Raw genomic sequence first — 11923 nt, 5'->3', positions numbered from 1 at the left:
ACTCCGATCCGACGGCCAGGATTATTAGATAAGTTTGATCTCAGGCAGTCGGATCTGATTTTACATTTTTTAATTGTTGATATATTAGATAGAAAAATAAAAAATGGTGAAACGGCGCCGTATTAGTGAGCCTTAGGCGACGTCGTTTTGGCTTAGATGGGATGAACGGCTGAGATAGAGTTGAGTTCAAATCGTGACCGTCCGTGCTCTTAATTGAAGCTACGTCGTTTTAATCTAGGTAGAACGAACGGACGAGATCGAGTCTAGGTTAGATCCCGACCGTCCACGCTGTTAATTGATACGATGTCGTTTTATAGCTAAGTGGGTCGACGGCTGCGATGAAGTCTCGGGATCTAATCGTGGCCGTCCATGGTTTTATAGATGCGGCATCGTTTAATGTAAGAAGGCCAGAACGTCGTCGTTTCATGTGCAAAGGGTTTGAACGGTTCGGATCGAGTCCGTTGTTTTAATCGTGACCGCTCATTTGATTTAAACGAAGACGGCGTTGTTTTGAGTGTGTAGACCGGGACGTCGTCGTTTCGTCCGAGGAGAGATCGACGGCTGAGATTGATTCCAAGATTGATCTCACCGGTCCGTCATTTTTGTATATATTCGGATATTAGGATTTGATATTAGAAAAGCAAAAAAAATATTAGATAAATAGGCACGGCGCCGTTTTAGTGTTGCGAGCGAGTCCGAGGCGGTCGGACCGGGTGGACCGGTCATTGACCGGGTTGACCCGGTCCGGTTTATTAATAAAAAATAATAAAAAATAAAAAGAAATTTCCAAAAATCCAAAAAAATTGTAAAAATACTTAGAAAATTCATAAAAATTCCCAGATTTTCACAAAAAATTTCTAAAAATTCATAGATCGATTCGGGACTCATAAAGTCCGGATCGAAAATTTCGAGACTTCGAGGGTCGATTAATTTCGATCCGGAAAATTTCCAATATTTTTGACAAATAAATGAAAATTCCAAAAAATAGAAAAAATTAGAAAAATTCCATATAATCACAAAAAATGAGAAATGGCCACATTCAACCGGCCAAATTGAAATTTTGTGATTTTCGGGTCCTAAACCCCAAAAAAAATGACCATTCTACCCTTCCGGGCCATTCGCCCCAAATTTTTACCAAATCACCCCGACACCCAAATTTAATTTTTGTGTGGGCCGATAGGGCCATTTTTAGACATGTCAAACCTTGATTGATTGATTTGATTGTTTGTAATGATTTTGATTGTGATTGATTGGATAGAAAATTCCCATTTGCATGAATACTTAGAATTGTTAGGACCTACCTCACACGATATTGCATCCGCATGAATTCTTAGGTTAGAAAAACACTCGACATCGGTAACCGAAAGGGCGTCAATTTGAAATTTGGCGTAACCAAGTCCCCGGACCCAAAAATCTTTGGTTTTCGCGGAACCGAACGGTTTCTCCCGACCGCTCGGTAAGGTTTTCCGATCGTACCTTCTAATAAATCGATCGCTGGCGACTCCAAATTGCATGTACACCTCGCACATGCCACCCGACCACACAAGGTCAATTTCGATATTCAATAAATTCTACCCGACATCGCGATTTGAGTGATGGGTCTTGGGAGAGACCCGCGATCCTATATATATATATAAAAGGGATCGGCTCGTTAACCCTACTCACCCCGTCCGGAACGACAAAAAAATATTTTCCGGCGGTGGGTCGTGACAGAGACCCACGCCAATCGATTCAGAATGTGTTAAAACACTAGGGGTGGTCCAATTTTGCAAAGAAAGTCTCCCAATTGAAAGTAATTTCAAAAATTGGCAAGTTGAGGGACTTAATTGCCAATAATTTGGGGATTTTGTGCAATCCGTGCAATTCGCGCAATTTAGGGTGCAATTGATCAAATTGAAGTTCAAAGGGACTACAATTAAATGTCAAGACACAAAATGTGCAAAAATTGCAAATAAAAAGACTCAATTGGTATTTTTTATGAAAATTCAACCTTAGGTGTTGTGAAGGAACACCCAAAATTGAATTCAATTTTCAATTTTTCTTGAGGTCCATATTAAAAGGGAATTAAAAGAAAAATATTGGACATTTTTGTGTATTTTCGTGACCTCGTGAGGTATTTTTATGAATTTTCAAGTATTTTCCTATTTTCCGAAAATATTAAAAAAATGTGAAAAATATGAAAAATTATTTCTTGTTCCAAATTGGTTCCTTAGGCTTGGCCAAGGGTTCCAATGTTGATTTTTTAATTTTTTTTGATTTTTTGTGAATTGTTAAGAATTTTTAGAAAATAAAACTAAAGAAAAGCCGATTAAAAATCGTGTGTCAACACCAACAACTTAGTCACTTCCAGTGATGAGATCAAAGGGATCGAGGTTCCCCCTCGACTCCCTGCAAATTCAAATCTAGGGTGACCGATTGGATGAAACTCGATCACCCCGCTACCACAATCCATAATGACTCTAAGCTTACCCAGCCAATCCATTCCAACTATGACATCAAAATCGAACATGTTCAGAACAACCAAGTCTATCAATTCCTCTCTACCGCCAATGGTTATCCTACAGCTCCGACATCCCAACGAAACTAATACTTTATCCTTTAAAGGCGTAGTGACATGCAACACAACATCCAACGGTTTCAAATCCAATTTAGCCAAATCAGCGAACCGTGCAAATACGAAAGAATGCGATGCTCCGGGATCAAATAATGCATAGGCAGCATGATCGCATAATGTAACCGTACACGTGACCACGCTAGGTGCATCCTCTGCCTCTTTGTGCGCCATAGCATAGACTCGTCTTTGAGTCGGTGGCCTATTCGGGTTATTCTACGGAGCAGCCCTACTGGGCGGTCCGTACCGAGGTCGTTGCCCTTGAAACAGAGGTCCTAGAGTTTGACTTGGGCAGGTCCTCACCCGATGGCCTAGCTGGCCACACTTAAAGCATGCGTCCGTCTTACTCGGGCAAGGTCCGTTTCCATGTTTCCTTCCGCACAGGCGGCAGTTCGGCTTGGACCGATGAACAAGTTTCCCAATATTTTTCCCGACCGGAGGGGCGAAACATCTGTTACTCATCATTGGCCTTTTGCCAAACGGACGGTTGTTCTGATGGGAGCAAACCGCGATCCGGATACGGCAGCCCGTTCTTTCATATCCCTTTCAATCATCCGACCTCGTTCGTACATCTCATTATAGGTCCTCAAGTTCGGTGCTATCATCTGGCTACAAAGGTCAGGCCTCGTTCATCTCGAATTCTCCGTGCCTTGTCTATCGGATTTTCAACCATTCTCGGTGCGTATCTCGACAACCTTGAAAATTCGACTTCGTACTAATCGATCGTCACCTGGTTCCCGCGAAGTCGTTGGAACTCTATTAGTTTCCGCTCTTGAGCGGTCTCCGAAAAATACTTCCCGTTAAACGCCTTAGTGAAAGCGGTCCAATTAAGGGTAGTGCCCTCGGAAAAAACTCCTCCTCCGGTGGCCTTCCACCAATCATCAGCGGTACCTTCCAGTTGATAAGCCGCCGGGGTTACTTTCTCTTCCTCCGTGCACCCCAAAACTTCGAAAGCCTTCTCTAGCTTCTCGATCCATCGAGGTGCCATCTCCGGGTCTCCGGCACCGTCAAACCGAGCCGGTTTCAACTTTAGGAAATGTTCTACCAGTTGGCTCATCGAACGATTCATATTCCCATTTCCCCCTCCGTGACCATTCCCATTCAGTCCATTATTTCCATTCGCTAGATTGGCAAGAGCCACAGAGGCTCGGCGGCCTCAAGAACGGCAGCAGCCCTCCCTTGAGCCTGCTTGCCCATCAAGTTCCCGATTTCCTCTAGGGCCCCGAGAACTCCATCAACTCTCAGATCCTCTACCACAGGTGCCCTCGAGCTAGAAGCTCCCCTCGTTCCTCTAGTTCTATTGCTCATCTTAGTTAGTCCTCATAACACCCGAACCACCCATAACCCCACTCGGGAGTCAAAGACCTAAGCCATCAACTAGTCTAATAAATCTAGGTCACAACTCATGGTGACAGCCATAACAAGACAAACAACTCACAAGCACGCAACCAAACAGCCAAGAGGCTCACAATTGAGGGTTCGAGTTCATACCTCGAGTCCAGACGCATCCGCACCTCAGCAAGATCACAACAATCATTCACTTGTCTAATAAATAGCACGCCAAGCCACAACAATCAATGCCAAGTACAAAGCTCCCATAGTCTTATAATCACCAGAGGTGATGCCAATCCAATATGCCAGTCACAAGCACCAATTCATATGTCATGCATTTCGTGCCTAACTCTAGCGAATCCCTAAGGTCTCGCTACCTAGTCATTCCAAAGCCATCACTCCTTATTACTCCAAACCTAAATCAACTTGGACCGAGCTGACCTTGCTCTAATACCACTTCAACAGGGATGTCACGCCCGGGGTCCTTTTGGCACGCCAACATCCCTCACTCGCTTATTTCTTCCAGGATCGACAACGGCGAGAAATTTGTCAACCGATTCAATTAATAATTTCTCAACTCATCACGCCATGGCTGAATAGTAATAAGGCCCAATCAACATCACAACATGGCATAGCACATACATTAGCTCTAGTCACATAATCGGACTCTCAAGACAATAACCTAGCACCCATTGCACCCATGACTAACATCTAGTCATGCACATAAGCCACAATAAATCACTTAGCCCTTACATACACAATAGGTCAATATAACACCTCTAATCCAAATTCTAACCACCTAAAACTCCAATTCAAGTCCCCAAGATCATCCAAACACTTATTTCCATTTTCGGTTCCGCCATGAACAAGAACCCGTCACGATGAACAATAACCGTCTTCAATGAACAATAAATATTTTCGATGAACAGTAAATATCTTCGATGAACAATAATCCGAGATCCCATACCCATGCTTATTGACGTCTAATTAGGCCCAATCATCCATTCCTAACATAAAAATCCCACATTCCAACACTCAAGATTATCCAAATCTCATTTCTCATTTTCGAATTACTCACGGTGAACAGTAACTCGTCGGCCCAAAATCACTAAATCCACTCCTAAACTTGCTTATTAGTAACCCATTAACCTACTCAAGGATTAGGGAGTTGCTTACTTGAGTTTGAGCTTGAAACTCCTCCAAATGAGCCCAAAATCAACTTCTCAAGTTCCCGGCAAACCCACGGCCAAATGGCGGCGGCACGGCGGCGGTGAGGCGGGCGGGCGGTCGGTCTTGGGCGGCCAAGCAAGAACACAAGGGAGAGGGAAGAGAGAGTTTGGGTGAGTGAGAGGGAAAGTGTGAGGGAGAGAGTGTTATCCAAATGTGACTAAGGAAAAGATGGAGGGAAGCTTGTGGGAGAAGCTTGGGCTCTTGGATGTGACATAAAGTGGTGGTGGTTGAGGGGAATTAATGGGGAAAAGACAAAAATTCAAACCCTATTAATAATTTTGGCTCTTGCAATTAATATCCGAGGCAATTTGGTAACTTATTATTCGGATCGAACGGAGAATTCTGAAGCAAACACCGATAGGCGCACCGATGAGTACTGGATTAAAGGAGATGACGTCAAATTAATAAATGAAGAAATCCTTAGACTTCCAACCTCTAATTTCGAAGTCTACTTCACGCTCAAAATCGACCGATTGAGAATTCAAGACATCTCGGATCGACGGGCGACTCTCGGGAGTTACGCGTATCGACCCGTGATTTGCGTCACGTTTAAGAATTATTCGAATCACGGCGACCCTGGTTGTCATGTAATTGTGAGAGTAATTACCGGTCCCATAAGGACGCGATCGTCAGACATCAATTCAGGTTGATTCGCAAATTATGCCATAGTCGGGCGGAATCACCCGCAAACCAATTGCATAATACTAGCAAATCGTTCTGACACAATCTTAGATCAGTCCACGATGGCTCAAAATATACCCTCGATAATCCTTATGGTTAGGTTACTAATCCGCAGATGAGTTCTTTAGTCCACGTACTTTGATCCTACTTAGCCATTCCCATTTGGTCGATCGACTCTAGAGAAACCAATTCTAAGCGAGATTACTGAAATACATCGATACTCATTTTATTCATTCATAGACTTCGAAATGGGGTCGGGATCCAGAACGTGACAAACCACGTAAGAAGTTGAGAAATTGCAATCGGTCGTGAGAACCAGTGAATATGAGGTTGTCGACCAACTGCGGAAAATGCCGGCGCAGATCTCTTTGCTAGATCTCTTCAAGAATTCTGAAAGGCACAAGAATGCCCTCCTGAAGGTACTGGATGAGATCCATGTCCCGGAGACCATTAACGAAGTTCAACTAGGAGACTTCGTAGGTGCTATCCTTTTGAAAGACCAGATCTCTTTTTCAGATGAAGATTTTCCAAGGGAAGGACGAGTGCACAATAAAGCCCTTTATATCGCCGTAAAGTGTTACGGAAAGGAGGTGCCTCATGTCCTAATTGACAATGGCTTGGCCTTTAATCTTTGTCCTCTGAGCACTTTGAGAAGCTTGGGGATAAACGAAGATTTCGTCAAGACATCCAAGGCCACTATCCGGTCATTTGACGGAGTCTCCAATAATGTAGTGGGAGAGATTGAACTCGACATCTCCATTGAACCGGTGACTTTCTCTGTACCGTTTCAAGTGCTAGATATTCCTAGCGCCTTCACCCTGCTTCTAGGAAGACCATGGATTCATGTATCCGGGGCCAATACCTTCCTCCTTGCATCAAAAGGTAAAATTTGTGGTCAGGGGCCACATGATCACTATCCATGGCGAGACAGGTCATCGCGCTTCGTTAAAATTTGTGGTCAGCTCATCGAACCCTCAAGGGAGGAGGAGCCGACTTATCATACTTTTGATATCGTATATGTCATGCACGTACCATCTGACGTGAGAATGACCACTCCAAGATTGTCGAAACCTGCAACCATAGCATGAAGGGTGCTACTCTCAAATGGTTTTATTCCGGGTGCCGGATTAGGGAAGTACGGTCAGGGGATCCGTAACCCTTTGAATTTGAGCTCTAATGACCATAAGGTAGGTCTGGGCTATAAAGAGACAGTAGAGCACAACATAGGTCGAGGCCGAGGTCGAAACAATTGTTACGGAGACCAAAGACGTCGTGGACGCCAAGGGAATCGCTTTGTTGGCACCGATGCGTGGAAAGCTAGGGGAAAGATGTTCCTAAACCCCCCTTATTTGAGGTGTTCTCTAAAGGAGGCAAATGGCTGGAAGATGAGGATATTTCTGAAGATGCAAAACTGGACTTGTTCAACCCGTTCCTGGATAATCGGGTGAACGTGATCATTGAGTGGCTGGACGATGATTTCCCCACCCCGGAGTAAAAGGCTCTTTCTAAACTTTACCTTTTAAATGCATTTTGATTACTGCATTTGTTTTTAAAGCTTTTCGTTGTTTTAGCACCCTTTGGGTCTCATGATGTGATCCAAGAAGTGCGGTGTTGTATTACTTTTGGTTGCATCCATTAATGAAAATCATCTCAAGTTTTATTACGGACATATGGAATAACGGATTGGTCTAATGATGACAATTGCTAATACTGTGAAACTTGAGGCCCGATTCGCCATGTGATCTTGAGTTTTACAAATGGCTTTTTGAGAACAAGGATGTCCGAAAAATTGTGGACTAGTTCTCTTTCCTTTTTCTTCAAAAATCGAATTCGAAAAATGGTTTCATGTTAAAAAGGATCATGCATTCTTTAATTTTGTCATCTTTGAATACTAACCTTTCATGATGTATTTCGGGCATGTCATCCCACCCATGCATAACAAGTTAATATGTAACTCGGATCAGCTCGATGATTATGCATATGAAATTGATATAGAAGAGGCCGATGTGAGCGATATTAAGAGGGAATAGGATTGTTTTGAAGAGTCCAAGCTTCCCATCTCCGAAGAACCCATCACTATCAACCTGGGAGACTCTATCGGCGTCAAAGAAGTTAAAGTGGGAGAACACTTATCTGCAGCAGATGTTTTAAGAATGACGACGTTACTCAAGGAATATCAAGATATTTTCGCCCGATCATATGCTGACATGCCAGGTTTAGACCGTGAAATAGTGGAGCATGCTTTTGCCTACCAATCCCGCTTGTATACCAGTTAATCAGCCATCTAGAAGAATGAATCCCGAACCGGCAAATAAGATCAAAGAAAAGGTGATGAAGCTCCTTAAAGTTGGATTTATCGAAGCTGTTCCATATGCTGATTGGGTCGCCAACATCGTGCCGCTTAAGAAGAAAAATGGAAGGATTAGAATATGCGTGGATTATCGGGACTTGAACAAAGCCAGTCCAAAAGATGATTTTCCCCTATCGCACATTGATGTTCTCGTTGATAGCATCGTGGGCTTTGAATTATTCTCCTTCATGGATGGATTCCGGGGATATAACCAGATCATGTTGAAAGAAGAAGATAAGATCAAGACCTCATTCACTACACAATGGGGGATCTTCCGTTATAAAGTCATGCCCTTTGGACTGAAAAACGCAGGGGCAACATATCAGAGGGCTATGGTAACCCTTTTTCATGACATGATACATAAGGAGATGGAGGTTATGTGGATGATATGATCGCCAAGTCCAGACCTGGAGAAGATCATGTCCAAGTGCTGAGAAAATTATTTGATCGATTGAGGAAATACAAGCTCAAGCTAAATCCTGCGAAATGTGTATTTGGCGCTAGATCCGGAAAACCGCTTGGATTTGTCGTAGGCAATCGTGGAATCGAAATCGACCCCTCCAAGATCAAAGCCATATGGGAAATAGAGACTCCCTCCACTGTTAAAGAAGTGAGGGGTTTACTTGGAAGATTGAATTATATATCTAGATTCATATCACAGCCGGTCGAAACGGCGAAACCCTTCTTCAAACTCTTAAAGAAAGGCGCGAAGGTGAAATGGGATTTAGAGTGTCAGCAAGCGTTTGAGAAAATCAAGGAATACTTGGTACAACCCCAAGATCTGGTACCTCATATCCCTAACGTTCCTTTAACTCTCTATCGACAGGTTCATGATGAGTCCTTGGGAGCTTTATTAGCCCAAACTAATCCCAAAGATCGAAAGGAACAGGCCATATATTATCTCGAGCAAAAGTTCACCACATCTGAAGCTAAATACTCATCGGTGGAAAGGACTTGTGTGGCATTGGTTTGGATCCTCCATAGGTTGAGGCAAGATACCTTGCACTATCATATCCAATTGGTCACCGAAAATGACCCTATTAAATATCTCTTGGAAAAACCAGCATTATTGGGAAAAATGGCCAAATGGCAAGTACTGCTTTCGGAATTCGACATCAAAACCTCTCCCCAAAAATCTGTCAAGGGAAGAGCGATTGCTGATATGCTAGCTGAAAATCCTCCTAAAGACGTTTCAGAGCAAAACAAGGGAGGCCAAATTTTGAACATATCCCAAGACAAATGGACAATGTACTTTGATGGCGTAGTGAATCTCGCCGGATCGTGCATCGGGCGGTTCCGATATCCCCTGAAGATCAACATTATCCAGTCTCGGCTAAGTTGGTATTTCCATGCACCAACAATATTTCTGAATATGAAGCTTGCATACTGGGGTTACAATTGGCTATTTCCTTAAAAGTGAAGAAACTATTAGTATATGGAGATTCCACGCTCATCATTTTACAAACTCAAGGGGAGTGGAAGACAAAGGATCCCAAGCTTACCCCTTATCATAAATTCCTCGAAAGGCTGATCCAACATTTTGAAGAGATCACTTTCGAGTATCTACCAAGAATTCAAAATCATTTTGCTGATGCTTTGGCCACATTGTCGGCCATGTTACAAGTACAAGATGGCCTTGAGATAGAGCCGTTAAGAATTGACATCCTTGATCAACCCGCATACCGCATGGTCATTGAAGAAGAACTGGGTGAAGAACCATGGTATCATGACATCAAAAATTATCTGCTGAAGAGCGAATTCCCGCAAGGCGATCAACCAGAAGATAAGAAATATATCAGGAAGATGGCATCAAAATTTTTCCTCAGTGGACGGATCCTATACAAGAGATCCTTTGACTCGGTTCTACCGAGGTGCGTAAATGCCAAAGAAGCAAATCTCATTATGAAAGAGATCCATGAAGGAGAATGCGGGCCGCATATGAATGGTCACCTCTTCGCCAAGAAGATCATGAGACTCGGGTATTACTGGATGACTATCGAGTCGGACTGCAATCAGCACGTTAGATCCCGTCATCAATGCCAAGTATACGGCAACAAGATAAATGCGCCTCCAACCGAATTACATCAATTGTCGAACCCCGGCCATTCTCGCATATGGGGGATTGATATGATTGGCCCTATCAACCCAAAGGCTTCAAATGGACATCGTTTTATTCTAGTGGCTATTGATTATTTCACCAAATGGATTGAAGCTAGCTCATATGCCAATGTCACTGCAAAAAGTGTGGCTAAATTCATCAAGAGAGATATCATATCAAGGTACGGAGTTCCAAGAGCCATCATTACCGATAATGGCTCCAATCTGAACAACAAGATAGTCGACCACTTATTGTAACAATTTAAGGTACGACACCTTAATTCTTCACCTTACTGCCCACAAATGAATGGAGCCGTGAAAGCGGCAAACAAGAACATCAAGAAGATATTGGCCAAAACTGCTGAGAAATATTGAGACCGGCACGAAAGGTTGTCATACGCTCTCATGGCTTATCAAACTTTGATTCGTACTTCAACCGGGGCAACTCCCTACTCTTTGGTATACGGTATGGAAGCAGTCCTACCGGTAGAAGTGGAAATCCTCTCTTTAAGGATCCCGTCTCGAGTGGAACTCACGGAGGATGAGTGGAACCAATGGAGACAAGAACAGTTGAATTTGATTGATGAAAAATAATTGAAGGTTATCTGCCATGGTCAAAGCTACCAGAAGAAAGTAGCCGGGGCTTTTAACAAGAAGGTTAAGCCTAGAAATTTTGAAGCGGGGATGCTGATTGTGAAGAAAATGCTCCCAAATGCCCAACATCTAGGAGGCAAAGTTACACCAAATTATGAAGGCCCCTACATGATTCAGAAGGTTTTATCCGGGGAGCTCTTTTACTTGTAAACATGGATGAAGAAGAATTGGCAAGTCTAGTAAATGCAGACGCCGTGAAGAGATATTATCCTTGAAATAAAATCAAGCTTCAAAGCGATTGATGAGCAGATCTGAGTCACATAAATTTTGCATTCGCATTTGCATACGTTTGTATTTTGCAGGTGAACCGAGAGTCATGAAGAACCCTGCAGAGCAATGGATCAAACAAGGAAGTCACTTTTGGGATTTAAAATTTTAAACATCTTTAATTGACTGGTTCCTCTTATTTATGCGAGCAACGGAAATTGACATCCGAAGAAGACAGGGAGAAGTCGCTTCGGGATTTGAAATTTTGAACGTATTTGAACCGATTGTTCCCTTTTATTTACTCGGGAAACGGAAGTCAACATTTAAAGAAGACAGGTTTGAGGTTGTCCTCCTTTATGAAGTATGTTCATACATTGTCTTGTTTGAAATTGAAAAAAACTTGGATTTGTAAAGCCATAAGGCCCTTTCAAAGAAACATTCCTTTCAAGTTTCAGAAACATCTTTTGAATACACCTTTTAATGAAAACTTTTGCAAATGATGAATTTTGATGGAAACGCCTTGAGTTTCTATAAAAGGGTATGTTTTGAAAGCTTTTCAAGAAGATGATCCTTCAGATGAAAAGAGACAAACTTTATCCTCAAACACGTCCCCGATACACTTGAGCGATGAGTGAGAATGACAGAGCGAAAAAGCTTAATCTCGGGACGTAGAGATCATTCGCGGTGATTACATAGATTGAAATGACGAAAGGTATTTCCATTTCAAAATCATCCATACACATTTATATCCCTTGTTAACC

This window comes from Rhodamnia argentea, chromosome 2, assembly GCF_020921035.1.
Source record: "Rhodamnia argentea isolate NSW1041297 chromosome 2, ASM2092103v1, whole genome shotgun sequence".
Classification (NCBI taxonomy): Eukaryota; Viridiplantae; Streptophyta; class Magnoliopsida; order Myrtales; family Myrtaceae; genus Rhodamnia; species Rhodamnia argentea.
The sequence above is the reverse complement of the archived record's forward strand: the minus strand, read 5'-3'. Positions refer to the sequence as shown.